The 11,265-nt window shown below is 38.0% G+C and overlaps 1 long non-coding RNA gene across 1 annotated transcript; it reads right to left on the bottom strand.

Annotated features, from left to right (window-relative positions):
* Positions 1–297: 297 nt before the first annotated feature.
* Positions 298–5,100, bottom strand: LOC139146357 (uncharacterized). The gene is made up of 3 exons (XR_011555122.1): positions 5,018–5,100; positions 2,912–3,653; positions 298–1,210 (listed from the first exon to the last, which is right to left on the bottom strand). It is a non-coding gene; the product is annotated as an uncharacterized lncRNA (long non-coding RNA).
* Positions 5,101–11,265: the final 6,165 nt, after the last annotated feature.

Genomic DNA, 11,265 nt, shown 5'->3' with positions numbered 1-11,265 from the left:
CATTTTGCTTGTCGGTATGTTTTCACACTGATATTGACAAAGGTTTTCAACTTGTCAAGGCCTTGATTCAGGAAGTATATTCTACGCCATCCGTGTACTAAGGGCGCATCTGCTGGCTTACAAGTTGTGCTGAAGAGCGTAGTACAAGCAATGAAATTGAAGAGACAGTACATCTCCAGTGATGGATGATATTTTATTTGTCTACGAATTAGGCCGTGTCTCACCTTGGCGTGAAATACTCGTAATTTAACAATTGTTTATTAAACACACCAATCCCCATAGATGAGTCCCCCGTCTAATTTGTACCATACATCGCTATTATATGGAGGCATCATGGACCAGTGGCTAGAGCAGTGGACTCAAAATCAAAGGATGGCGAGTTCGAGCCCCGGCATGGCTGTGGTGTTGTGTCCTTGGGCAAGGCACTTTATTCCTCATTGCTTCTCCCCACCCAGGAGTGATGGGTACCTGGTAGGGCAGTGGTTGTAATGTGTGTGTTTAGCTCTGCTGCGCTTATTGGCTGCACATGTGAGCTGTTGCTTGCTCCCCAGGGAGTTGAGTGGTATCATATTAGGTCCAATGACCAGGGGTAATAATAATTGTAAAAAAAAAGCGCCTTAATCACATGTAGTATTGTGGATATGTGCGCTATATAAGAACCCAATATTATTTATATTATTATTATTACAGTGTTGTTATGAAGTCAACACTGTACGCATTTTATGATATGCTAGATACCAACTCTTTTGGCTTTCTTAAAATTAAAATTCAACTTCATTGTGGGCGTAAGGTACTCTTAGTTTTCTGATTGAAGCAAATAAACTATCATAGTCGACCATAAACTCATACTTCTGTCTCCGTGGAGATGTTTTCTTCTGAAGGAATGTTAATTGATAGTGTGTTTGGAGTCTGACCACTCTCCCTTTTACTCGCGTCGACTCTCTGAACGATATGCCTTTTCCTTTCGGATAACAACAATACATCAGACGGCATAGACATATCATCAGCTATAATTGTTGTCTTCCACCAATCAGCGATCGACTTAGAAGAAGAAAGCTGTGGACAGCTGTAGCATTTGTTCAGAATTAGGCCGTTGGTGGCAGTGTCACCATCGTCTGACGCAAACTCTTCGTCCCAAGGATCTGTTATCACTTTATATCGTCTGTTACCAATGTACAGCATTTGGATGAAGAAGCCCGTTAGTTGGTACCTATCAAGATAGGCAAAACATGGAAATTTATTCTACGCACTGGGTGGAGGGATTGTGATTAAATCGATGAAGTTGCGCCTTTATTTGACAAAATGGGTGACCGTTGATCTACACCGTTATATAGTAAGGGCCTCAAGCCTGTAGAGAGATAAACAATTCAAGGTGCCTGCAGGGGGTATAATGGTTAAGCTGAGCAATTACATTGGTTTGTCCAATTTCTATCCGTCATAGATGGACAACTTTGGATAATGACACTATTGGCATTTTTAAGACTGTAATGATCGTATTGGATGATAGGCATATTGAAAGGCCAACTGTCTTTGAACGTAGCATATCGTCGTTTACACAGGCTTCATTTTCATATATATGGTTGGTCAATTCATCAACCTGGTAGAAAGAAATAAATTGATTAAAATGTGCATACAGAAGGAGAACACCTGCTCTGGATCACCGAGTGAACCAATCAGATTTTTGTAGTTACATTGATTGCATCCTCGGGTTGAAGCGTTTTGAATACGTGCTGGTGGGTCTCCCTTTGCATTGAACAAGACTGTATGTAAAGCTTGGTTTCTATCCGACTGTGATACTTGTACTGCCTGAAAGTCTTCTGATGATGAATGTTTCCGCGGACCTGAACAAAATTGCCAGTGAACTGTTACCACAAAGATTGCGGAAATCCGCAACTTCAGCTTGCCACGACGTCTACCCCCTGTGCCACGTGAATTGTTAAACCAACGTTTTTGTCTGTCAATGTAAGCTTGTAACGACTCTTACTGTCCAAGTTCCACTTTCTCACAATTGTTTATACGTATGGACATGGCCAAGTAAGTAAGCTCTGCTTTGATCTCACCAAGTTTTGATTTAAATATCGCAACTTCTAGCATTTTAAGTAGATAGGACATATTACACTAATGCGATGTTTCAGACATTTTGACGATAACGTTTTACTGAGAAAAGGCAAACCAGCTATCGCAAAAACCTACCCTTTAAAAGTGCAATCATGCAAACTATTGCATCAACTTATTCATCTCGCTGTTTCTATCATAGTTATACTATTATGCGTCAGGGCTGCTACATGTGGAAATGAACTGTAAAAATCTAAAAGTACAAATGTGTATAAAATGTAGCAAAAAATTCTCTGCTCGTGTAAGCTGATGAACTTCCCCGTTAATGTAAATAGCTTTTCTTACATTTACGGTGAACCCCTTCCTTCCTTTTATTCATTTCTTTGTTGGCGCTAAGCTTTAAGTTAAGTTTAAGCTGCGTTACAACAAAGTGCTGATCACAACAATCTGTTACTGCATCACAACTTTCTGTTACTACATCAATCTGAAGAAAGTTATACTAATGTAAGGGGAAAGAAAAACCTTAATTTGCAATTTCTAATGTAACATAACACATACATACATACATACATACATACATACATACATACATACATACATACATACATACATACATAAGTTTACTGAGGCTGGGCATATGTGAAGACTATATAATTGAGTTGTCTTGGCAAACAAAATCAGACGTGAACAGGTGGATTTGTGCGTTCTAACTTGTAATTCGTTACTCCATGCATTCTGTGTCTTTCTACGAAAAGCCTTCAATATTAGAATGAGATCAAATATTTTCAGTTACATTAACCCTATTGCATCTTCAAATTAACATTTGATCGATGACATTGACACAGTTAACACGTACCTGACAGCAGCCACCGCGGACATACCTAGGAATTGCAACAGCCATATAAGTCTGTCTTCATATGCTTCGTTAATCAGACTGATGGAAGCTGCTATGTATACAGAGTACACAAAGACCTCTGTGCTGTTCGCTATTGCTGCGTATATTATCGTCGTTTTGTAAAGGATTGATAATCTTGGAAAGGCAGCTTTACCGACCAGTTTATAGTCAGTCAGTGTTGTTGGTCCAACTTCATTAAGCATAATCATCCAAATTGACCATGAAAACAGTGCAATTGGTAGAGCGATATAGCGAACAACACCTGCCCAGTTTCTTTCCAAGTCAGTGACGATTACAAGAATATGGTAACTGCATGCAGTTAAAATGCTCACACCATAAGCCATAAACCACATTTTTTTAATTAGAATTTTCGGATTTTTCAGTACAGCACGTTCGAAGGCTCTCGCTTTCGAGGATGACATGTGTGTGAACACCATAACCAGTGTCACAAGAAAGATTGAAACCATTGGTTCAGCTGTTTCAAAAGCACTCCTTGCAATATCGTCAAGTAAGGTGGTTGTATTTGGCGGAGTTCGTTCACAGCTCGTCGTTGAACGGCGGAACTTGTAAAGACAATGTGTTGCAAACCACAGATTTAGTATGGTCAGTGGAAATCCGAAAATAAAGAGAGGAATCCACAGTCCGCACCATAATCGATAGTGTCGTTCCATCCACAGCGATTGACGATCCACCATAAGTTTATCTGCCAGGAATGTAAATGTTTATCCGGCATTTTAATAACTTCAGATATGAACAGGCAGCAACTGTCGTCACGTCACGGGTCTCTGTAACCATCCAATCGTATGTGAGCTTTTCTCACAAAATTTGTTCTCAATACATAAAGTACATTGGCCAGTAAAACGTGACACTAAATGAAGTGCTCGTACCCGTCGATCTGTATATTTGTTGATCAAACTGCGATGTGATATTTATCGCACAGCTTGGCTTGTTTGACGTTAAAAGGTAATAAATTGAAAATAACATTGAAATAATCACGATAACCTTGGTCGCATTATCATCAACAAAGTCATTTAATAAAATAATTTATAAAATTATCATTACTAATCGTCAACTTTCGTAACTTGATAACTCATCAAGAAATCGAAGGAACAGGGTATTATCGTACCTTATCGGTTCGTGACCTATTAAACATTTTCTTTTAAAATTGTGTCCCAAGATTATATGAATTTCAATGTGTAATTTTTACAATCATATTTTGATATGCATTTATTGGAATGAATTTAACTAAATTTGTTTGATAATTGATGTACATAAATTTCGTCGTATGTTAGACAGAATAAAGGTAAGTTATTTTTGGAAACAGACCATTAAGTAAAGAACCAACCTGGGTTTGAAAAATCCACTGACAATTATTACGACGGGATGGAGTGACATTTGAATTCATGAAAGACTAAATTGGTGTACAGTATGGTAACTCATGGCACGTACAGAAACGGCTGGGCGGCATATTCGTGCTATAATAGTCTAAAAAACTTTGTCGAATAAATAAGACAAACTCAACACTGACGTCTAACACATATTACATCATCACCCTTCATTTGGTTCTGCAAAGTATCATGGTAGTTAGTTTAATTTTAAGCACATTTGAATTTCAAGGATAAATCAGAATTAAAACAAAAATGAGATTGATCCATCTGCTTCTCATGCCTTGTTAATGCAGGTAGTAAAATTGTACATAACCAAATATAATCAACAACACATAGTCGATATTGATGATGGTTGATCATTGGTTTAGCACATGTTGTCATCTCAGGTTTGACCAAGGATATTGATTGTTCGTCATTTAATCATACTTAGCATGCTCACTGTGTAATTTGTACAAACAGGTTGAACCGATTATTTTCAAGATAGTTGGCTTTATTTTATGCTGATGTAGTTCAGTATTGTCCTCTGTTCACTGAAAAAATCACTGCACTACCAGTATTTGTATTTCCAAGGCCGTTTGCAGAATTCAGCATGAGCTTACAGCTTAATGAATTCGAAAAAACCAAACACTGCACAGTGTAAGTCTTTTTTAAATTAGTAATTTACATTACCACTACTTACCTTTTTGCAATGTACGAAACATTGTATCGTCTCCAGAGCCAACTCAGCAGAGGACTGTGGTAGGTCCGCTGACTCGATTTAAATCTCTGAATTAATTATGCTGATACGTCTGCAAATACTTTACAATGATAATATTCACAAAACATGAATTCATATCGAGATAGAATAGAATTTGCCACCCATTGCATGATGGGTATGAGCTGGCCGTCTGTCTGTTTGAATAGTAAATTCATCTTGGTGTAGTGATCACCGGGGATAGTTTGTTTTCATTGGGCATAAATGTAAGGGCAAATGCAATAGCCTCGATCGCTCTACCATGGTAAAAGATTTCCATGTTTGATGAAAACTTTGCAGTGTATGTTATATGAAGTGCAGGAAAAAGATAAATAAGGTTTGCAAATAAGTGTAATAAATTGAAAGGAAAGTTTGTATCGAACAAGTGATTTCTAAACTGATGTCCAATCTTACCCTGCTACTCGGAAAACCTATTTTGGTGTCTTCATCTCGACCAAGGTCGTAAAGATCCATTCTTTCGATAAAATTGATAATCAAAAGTGTGTCACTCACCATTGAAGATTATGTATGTGATCAGAGTGTGTAAATGTCAACTCTCCTGTAGCAATTAAGGAAGACTCCCTTAGTTGAATACCAGTAATTTCAACGGAACCTTTATAGGCCATAATAGTCGGCCTGCATCTTATACAGTCGACAAATACAGAACCATTCAACGTTTAAATTATCAAGATGGGTCTCGCTTGATTAGGACTACAAAGAAACCGCATATCAATACAGAATAATAATAGAAACACGTTTTGTTTAAACGTTATTAGTTCATACCGCCGAGAAATGTATGTCAATCGAAGGTTTATAGATAAACACGGTTACAGATTTTACAGATAGGTAGCAATACGCCACAATTCATTTATAATATTCAGTTGCTTCTGTTTATAAAACAATATACTCCTCAATTTGCTCGTTCAGTACCTTCACTCTCAACAGAGTTTACGACACACTCATGTTGACATCTTTTAGTAACCAACGTGTACAATCGCCACGACAGACTTTACATGAACAGTACCAGCAATTTTCATTTTAAAGGCTAAGATTATAGTAACTGAATAGCATGACAGTATAGTTTACATGGTCGATATTTTGTCATGAGTTCCAATCGTAACAACGCACCACATCTATATAATCAGCCAAATCAACTTGTTCAAGGAAAACCGTGGTCGGAACTGCACCTGTGCGAGTTTCTTGTTTAAAAAAAATGTATATCGTGCACCTCATAATCATAGCTGCAACATTTAAATTATACGGTGTAGATTATGACAGACATGTTATAACTGTCAACAATTACCATCATACCTTGGCTACGGTTTTTAAATAGGTCGTATGAGACCCCTACGACCTTTGAGCGCAGTTCAACGACTGTATCCCTTTAACATCTGATAATTGCTGTACCTTTATTCTTTTAATCGATTGGCGATGGAACATGACTAGCCATCAAGGCTACTTTGTTTCACAACAGCACAATATCAACCGCGCTTTGATTAAATACACTGTGTCCCGTAGAAAACTAGAAAAAGTACTCTCAAATAAAATACCACGTCTCATAACTTGCAACTTACTTGCTTACTTGATCGATTAATAGTGTAAAGTTCAAGTTTCAGATATTAAATCGAAGTTTGAGATATCTCAGTCTAGACAGATATAGAACTTGACAGAGCACGAAAGGGATTGCCTTGATGTGCCTCTTCAACAATGCCACCGTCTTTTCCTTTTCGATAACAATTTATCTGTCATTGTACTAGTCGCCCTTAACTGTTCATCGATAACTATGGAAGATGACAGCTGTAGACAACTGTTGCATCGTTTCAGAGAAAAAACCTTCACCGCTGGTGGCAGTGTTACCATCGTCAGAGGCAAACCATTCGTTTTGGGGATCTATTATCACTTTTTGTCGCCAATGTACATTCATTTGAACGTAAAAATATGTCAGTTTGTACCTGCAGAGATTATCAGTTGTAATGCGGATTGTATTCAGTCGACCTCGATTTCGTGTATCGCGTCGTAATATGAAACTACATGCTAAGTTTGTAAATACCAGCTTGTGTAATTCCATGCCTAAAAGGTTGGTTTAGCATTAGGACGCGGTATAATATTTCAGGTTAAAAATATCTTTCGATTAATTTTATTACTCAAATCGATGAACGTTGGCATTCTAGTGCTAGAATATTCAACACACTTCAACATGAATCATTTACTTAATTTGTTTGCTACTAAGCTTATATGTGCTTAACTTTTATCAAAGTTATTGACAAATTGTTCGAGGGTGTTACTATGACAACTAGTCTGTCGTCGCAATCACGCATACTTCCCTTCCTTCTTACATATCAAGGCGTTTTACGACAAATTCGGTGTTTATGGTCTTGCTGTTATTTCGAGATTTTTCGAATAAGAGACAATGCAAACTGACGACTTAAAATAATAGATTAGGCTAAGCCGTACGGTATTGACATAGCCAGAAGTATATTGCTGTTCCTGTTTGGCGTGTCTTTATAATTTCTCAAAGTGATAGTTTAAAATGTATTTTCTGCGTTGAAAAAATATGTGGTTTAGAGTAAGTTTACATTTATCAAACCTTTAATGACACAAATTCCTGGTGTGAATACATGAGACTCAGATACAATTTATCACGAGTGTTGAACTTCACCGGCAGTTTTGGAATGTTACACTGAGACTGCTATCATAGGATGACTTTAATTTGTGTACAAATATTCAGCGAAGAATATATGATATATGCTAGTTTGTGAAGAAGGTCGTCATGATCAAGTTCTGTTTTGACTGACCAATAGTCACCGAATCTACACCTTTGTATTTGGTGGCACCGTTTACTTACATTCCTATGAACTGACACAGTCAGATCTATCTTGGTTTGCAGGTTTCATCAAACTAATAGCATCCGAAATGACTAAAGACTTCGACTGCATCATTCACGGCTACGAAGAGTATCATTGACATGTAAATAGCAGGCAATCCTAGGAAGACTTTTTTGTCGATTTTATCGACAGTCAATGTTATTGGTCCGACTTCATTAAGAATGATTAGCCAAATAAACCATGCAGTCAGTGCAATTGGTAAAAAAAAGAAAGCGTGTTACGTATGCCTAGTTTCTGTCCACGTCAAGCACGATCACAAGGATGTGGTAAATCTATGTAAGGATTTAAAGTAATCATATAAACCATAAACTACAATTTGCAAAACAAAGTTTTAAGACGTTTAAACACAGCGGATATGAACAGCCTTGCTTTGGAAGACAACTTATGTGTAAAGACAAACATGAACACCACGAGAAAGATGGATACTATTAGCTCTGCTGTACGATTCCAAGTCAATTCTTGTGATTCGTTCGATTGGCCGGACTTATTGCGCAACTGGCCGTTGATCGTTCGTAAAGATAGAAACAATGTATCGCAAACCACAGGTTTATCATCATCAGAGTCACCCTAGAGTCACCCGCGCCATAACCGAAAGTGACGTAAACTATGTTCCATTGTAATTGTGTAACTCGTTTACATGTGCCTGTTTTTGGAAGACAAAAATATCAAAGTATAATTTTGTTTCTATCCATTGAAAGACAAGATGATGGTCCAATGGATTCAATATCCCCTGTACGCATGAATGGAAACAGATACTCGGTATCCATCCAAGAATGAAATCCTTAAGAAAGTTATGAACATTTGAAGTGTTTTCACACAGAAATGACAGCTTCAAATGTTTGAGAATACTAATCTTCTTGTTAGAAGTTAGAATGAATGAATTAATGAATGTATTGATATTTTGATGAAAGCTGGGCTATCTTTGGCTATTTTTAGAGAAAATGAATTTTTATGTGGTTGCGTGTCTGTTTTAATACTTTCAGGGAAGTCTTTTTGATTGTTGGTAGTTGTAATGTTTTTTGTATTCTCTCTATTGATAACGTTACCAGTGAGAGCTTGTCCACCAAATAAACATTCAACATTGGCACTGTTATGCAGCTCGATGGAAATTTTATGGAGCATTAAATTAATGACAAAGCCTCGTCATATTACCTGTGGTAGGTGTGAAATAAAGATATGTGTTCTTGCAACGGCCCTGACCCCATTAGATTCTTGCTATAATTATGAATCGTAAAATGTTCCTTTTGGTATATTGTCGTGTTCTAATTTTGTAACGAATCGCTTTCTATATCACATTATCATTCACTGTAGAGTGGTTCGAGACAAGGTCTTTCAACTTTATACTTCCGTGGGGACAGTTTGCTTTTTTGTTGAATAAATACAAAATTTAGATGCAATGAGATAATCTGAAAAACTATTTAGTTCATAGAAGGGGCTCGCATTTGTTCAGGTCAAACCGATCAAAGATAGCAAATTAAACAATGTCTTCGTCAGTGCCTTTGAATATTATTACATATCATTCAGTATTATAAATATGTATATTTCTTTAATGATTAAGGAACCATCATTCTCACGTCCCCTGTGCGCTGGGAGTGTGAGAACACAGTGTGAGAACAATTTGTTCTCACACTCTGTATTGTTGCGCGACCGAACACCTCGTATGTGAAACGTATGTTGATTGGTCAACTCTGCTCAGCGCCCAGTTCTCTGTACGAATTATTTGACGAATAGAACATCGTGTAATGTACAACTGGCACTATAGCGGACAGACGACTGAACCGCAGAGTGAACAGGTTGTTCTAGATTTGAGTACGGTCAGCGCAGCGTCGGCAACAAATACTCGGAGGATGACCGCTTTTATGTTGTAACGGGAGAATTCAGGCCATTACAAACCTATCGGCTGTTTACGCTCGTCGACATATTTTCTGGAGAAGAACTGACTTGACAGCGATACAGTTAGCGAAAGACTTCGATGAGCGAGCCATTTGCACACGAGGCTGTAGCAGACGACAGCTTTCACGCAATGTCATCAACAGATGGCCACCAGAGCTGTTTCGCAACATTTTCCTCAGATGACCTGGAGAATTTTGTGGCTGACCAACAAAACAAAATTGCCATATCGGTAATATACATGTTAACGTGTTTGATATGCTCATCAATGAAAGGAACTTCATTTTTCTGTGCGGAATGATACAAATGAAACAAGAGCAATCGGCTGCTGGTTTTTGATAGTTTAAACCTACCACTCTGACAATAAAATGCAATTTTCTAAAGATATTGGAGGGACGTGAGAAAAATAATCCCACACCCCAATGGGTTTAGATGGAATGTCTCACACTCGTTGGGGAATTCTGTCTCACACTCGCCTTCGGCTCGTGTGAGACAGAACTCCCCAACTCGTGTGAGACATTCCATCCCAACCCGTTGGGGTGTGGGATTCTATTAGTCTCACATTTTATACTATTTTTGTCTCCTTAAATATTATTCTTTTCTTAGAAAAAAAAACAAGAGACATTATGGCACCATGGTTTCGCATCATGCAGGTATTGTCTTTGTTGCGAAATGCGATGCGACGTATTACATCATACCAGTATATTGACGACGCAAATACAGCCATTTGATTGATCGAGACGTGAAAATAAGTGTGCTATATTCGCAATATAGCACGGTTGGAATACACACGAGCTCTCAGCTAGAGAAAAATTCCCTGTTTGACGTTTCACGCCAGAATTTCAACATACTGTTACGATATATTACAATAAACCATCTCAGCAACGGTTATACCACTCGGTTTTGACCAGCTCACTCAATATGTGCACTGGCTATGTCGTGATCTGGTCAAAATTCTCGGTGTATCGTCGCTGGGGTCGTTACACCATGTAGTGTTTTGACTGACTGCTACATTTTCTGAACCAGAGCTCACACCGACATTATTGTGTTTAACGCTTGGGATTACTCAGTTACTGACGACGCACTTCTTCACGATATCTGGTTTAATTTGGAGCTTTACTACTTTTCACTACTTTCGAAGACACAATTTTCCTTTAGAACCTTAGGACTGGTGGGCTCTTTTTCTACGGTATATGACTTAACCATCGTCGTGTATATATGAGAGAGAGAGAGAGAGAGAGAGAGAGAGAGAGAGAGAGAGAGAGAGAGACAGACAGACAGAGAGAGAGAGAGAGAGAGAGAGAGAGAGACAGACAGACAGACAGACAGACAGACAGACAGACAGTGAGATGTGTTGTGTGAACTGTTGTCAAGTAAATTAGAGCAGAAAAGGTGAAAACGATTTTTATCAATATAAAT

The sequence above is a fragment of the Ptychodera flava genome, chromosome 12, assembly GCF_041260155.1.
Source record: "Ptychodera flava strain L36383 chromosome 12, AS_Pfla_20210202, whole genome shotgun sequence".
NCBI lineage: Eukaryota > Metazoa > Hemichordata > Enteropneusta > Ptychoderidae > Ptychodera > Ptychodera flava.
This window is presented reverse-complemented; position numbering and strand designations above follow the sequence as displayed.